Source organism: Lactuca sativa, chromosome 8 (genome assembly GCF_002870075.4).
Source record: "Lactuca sativa cultivar Salinas chromosome 8, Lsat_Salinas_v11, whole genome shotgun sequence".
In the NCBI taxonomy this organism is placed as follows: domain Eukaryota; kingdom Viridiplantae; phylum Streptophyta; class Magnoliopsida; order Asterales; family Asteraceae; genus Lactuca; species Lactuca sativa.
Genome location: NC_056630.2, coordinates 250964000 through 250968491, shown reverse-complemented (window position 1 = coordinate 250968491; position 4492 = coordinate 250964000).

Sequence of the window (4492 nt, the reverse complement as noted above, 5' to 3'; positions counted from 1 at the left end):
ACCCCAATTCTCGCGTAGATAACATAGCTGGACTCCATCACCACAGCAACCAATACCTTCCGAATGAAGGCAATGATGGATGGGTCGGAGAAGAACCCGAGAATGATCATCCAATCCCTTTGAATGATCACCATGATGAAGACTTTTCGGATGGTGATAACTCCGAACCCGAAGTTGAGAACCTACCCTAGGTAGCTCCCATTCCAAACCCTAACCCTCGTCCGACTTTTCATTGTCCGACGCCCCCTTGGGTAGGATGCTTGGAAACATGGAGCAAAGATCAAGATCAGCCTACGCCGTTTAATGGAGACCGAAGCTTCTACAACGTAAACGAAGGGAGCTCAGCAGACAGATTTCTACAAATCCTGATCCGTAGAGTTGTCCGAAACGAAATTCAGGACATAGCGGCTCTCCAACGTATCGCGGAGGTTGATGCCAACGCAAGAATGCATACCATTCGCACAAATCGCCTTTAGCATGCTCGGGAGAGATCTGAGAGAGAGCATGAAACCCTGCTACAAGCACTAGCTGAAACTCGATCCGAAGTCATAGAGCTCTGAGTACGTCAGAGGAGGTACGAAAGACACCTGCTTGATATGGAACGTCAACTAGATGAGCTAAGAGTTCACCATAGGGTGACCATCTCTATTAGGAGATACTTTACTTTCCTTCTTTGTTTTAAAGAACCGTGTTCCTGCCTATGTTCTGTGTAGCACTTTCATATGTGACTACCTCGTACTGTAAGTACTTTTAGTTAGGTCTTTATACTGTCAAGGACTTTTCCTACTTCAGATGTGATGTAAGACCCTCTGCAGAGTCGATTTTTTTTCCTGAACTTATTACATCTTAAACATCGATGATATTGGCAGTCGGCTAACTTAGGTGTCACTCTTTTGTTCAAATACTTTCATCATACCTTCATAGGAGCCTATCTGAAACCCACTCTAGTCAAGTTATTGGACTAGAGTAACATAGCTCAGGAATCATTCCCAATCCTATTCCAAGGGTTGAATCATGTTATTCACCGACCGATGATACCCCGGCTTGAATGCCAAACGTCTTGAGACCATTCTACAAACATACTTCCATTCCGAACTAGGATTGCATCATAGGGATGTAGGTCAAACCTTTGTGAACATATTTCCATTCTGTACAAGGACTGCATCATAGGGATGTAGGTCAAACCTTCGAGATAATACTCTTACTCTTCGATTGAACAATCAAAGTACATCTAGGTTCAATAGTAGCCACTACTAGAAATTCTAGTTCATTATATAGGATTCGTAAGAAGATTATTATTATGACTTTCCTCGCTTATACATTCCCGAGTTATATATAACGAAGACCTGGTAGACAATAGAATGTGATATTTCTAACTTAGTTTCTTTTCCCCGTTGGGATGTGGGACTAGAGTAGAATCACAAATTTTATTATCCGCCCATTTTTGATTATATCATAACGTTTATAAGCTAAGTTTTCATGTATAATAACTCAGTTCTTAGCCAGTATCAAAATGATACAGGTTCAACCATACTCGCTCACGAATTCATTCTCTTTCCTTGTAACAGAAGCATGTCGTCACCCAGAAATAGTCAGCCGAGCAACGAACCCCTATCCTCCATATCGACGCCACTACGTTACAAGCAGCGGTAACAGCTGTTGTGACAGCTTTCCTTACACACATCAACTCTGTCAACGCAAACAAGCCCGAAAAAGGAGTCGACAGTTCCGATTATAGTACCAAACCGGGAAACCAACAAATGACAATAGTCACGGACCTACAAAGCCGAAAAACTGAAAGGAATAAACGAAAGCGCCAAGCCCAAAAAGAGCACAAGAGATCCCAAAAACTTGCCGTGGAACAACAACAAGTGGCAGCCCCTGCATTCCCAGTACCGACCAGACCATACGAAGGAAAACTTCTGAAGTGTAACAAGTGCAGCTCTCATCATAATGGGGCTTGCAAAGAAATGCAATGTTGCAATTGCCTAAAAATAGGGCACCATGCTCGTAGCTGTGGAGCACCGGCACGACCCATCACTCAAGTCCCTAGCATCGGGACCAACCCTACCCACAAAAGTAGTGATAAAGTCGAACTCTTTAGGAGGAAATTTTCAAAGTAGAGTAATGAGGAAGGCACCCGTGTCCACGTAACTCTGACTAAACACCTCACGCCCACCACCAATGCTAGTACTAGCCAGGCATGTCACCAATGCAGTGAGATAGGGCACTTCAAGAAGGATTGCCCAATAATAAAGAACTCCGGTGCAGACGGTAGAATACTAAGGATCACTGCCGCAGGAGAGACTACTCCGGGCCCACGTTAAAGTAATTAAGGCGTTTCATTGTAACAGACTTATAAACTGTTTTAAATTTGTGCAACTCGAGTCTTATCTTTTGCGATCCCGTCAGTAAAAGGGACCCTCATGATGCGTATACTTGTCTTTTGGAGTATACCTTGTTCTCAACAATAGTCTTGTAGTAAAACTAAAGTACTGTAACTCTGTTAAAGGTTGCACTATTGTGTTTTGTTGGTAACGCCTTATGTTCAAATCTAATGCCTTTAATTTCCTTGGATTCTGACATTTTCGTGCAACTTGAATCAATTCGAGCTGCACAATATTTGTTTCGTGCATACGTCTCTTTCTCCGAAATCGTCTTTTTAGCAAAGCCATCATTTCAGATCTCCGAAGTACTCATGCCAGAAGTACCTCATCTTTGGAGACCTCAACATGACTTCTATTAGAAATCATCACTCCCTGCCTCGCATAGATGAATCAGTTGACCAACCGCAAGGAACTATTTACCTTTCAGAAATAGACCTGATATCCGAATATCACCAGATACGAGTGTCAGCGAAGGATGACCCGAGGACAATCCTCCAAACTCGATACGGACACTACGAGTCCGTAGTGATACCCCTCAGATACGATGACTACGCCCGTAGTATTCATGAACGTAATGAATAGGGTGCACCATTCTTACTTGGATCGGTTCATCATTGTCCTTGTAAATGACTTACCTATCTACTCTCGTGGTAAGAGAAGGCAAGGAAACATCCACAACTTAACCTACCCCCGCGAACTCAGTAACGTACATCTTACCCTTCACATCTCGAACTTGAAAACATACCTTTCCGTCAGGACTCTCGTAATCCCACTCGACGAGATCGAGATCAACAAGAGCCTTGCATTCGTGGAAGAACCGTAGTGACCACCGACCAAGAGGTCAAGAGGACGAAGCAACGCCATGTCCCTTTAGCGTAGGTTCGCTGGAATGCCGACCGGGAACCTGACTTTGCTTGGGAACGCGAAAATCAATCGATTAGGAAGTGTCCCCACCTCTTGACTCGATCATTCATACCTACTTCCTTACCTAAATTCTAATTTCAGGATGAAATTCCCTCTAACAGAAGGATGATGTGACAACCCGAAATTTTTTTTAGACTATATAGTCAGACACTTCATAGAGATTCAAACTCATTTCTGCTACCTTTTAGCACGTTTGGTGTCCGTTTGAGCAATTCCGAGCCTTAATCCTTCAAGTGATAATCATAGGACGTATAATCCAGGGCATATTGTACAACATAGAATTACCAAAACTCAAAGAAATAGGATTTTATGGCCCAAACATGGAGTTTGCGGTCGTAAACTCCATGGAGTATAAATATGGCCCTTAACCATTTTTATTCATTTGTTCCATTTTCAACTAGAGAAAAACCCGATTCTCTCCCAAGGATCTTCAACATTTCATGCCAAATTGTAAGTAATTCTACCCTAGAATGTTTTAAAGCTTAATACATGTGTAGATATCATTGAAATCACTCAAGAATCACAAGAAAAAGGTGTTTACGGCCCAAAATCTTCTTGGACCGTAAACCCTAATTTGGGTGCCAAAGTGGTCATAACTCCTTCCTATTGCCTAGAACCTAGTATGGAACCCTTCTTTGATGGTTTTAGCACATGAAAAGCACCATAAAACCCCCTTGAATATGGGTTTACGATTTGGGAATCTCCCAAAATCGTAAACTCCCCCAAAGTGTGTTTTAATGCCCTAAACACCTTTTTAAGCCTTGGATAGTAGCCTAGAACCTTACACCATTGACCTAAGGACCTCAATTCACAAAATAGTACTTCCTACCATGATTTTACGACCGTAAACTCATGGGGAAGTGATCCCTAGACTGTAAACTCAAGTTAAGGTCATTTTTGGACCTTAAACTCATCCAAACACTTGTTTAAGCTTTGGATCACCTAACCACTTAAGCCCTAGAAGTTTTAAGCCTCTTTTGGTGACCAAATGAGAGTTTACATCCAGGAGTTTACTCCCCTGGGCTGTAAACTCCAACACACATGGTCATTGGACCATAAACCCCCGTTTAAGGCCTTACACTCCTTTGTTGCAACCCGATAGCCTCCTAAAACTTTTACCAAAGTGTTTTCCTCACATTAGGATGTTTATACATGTTTAATTAGAGTTATAATCACTAATT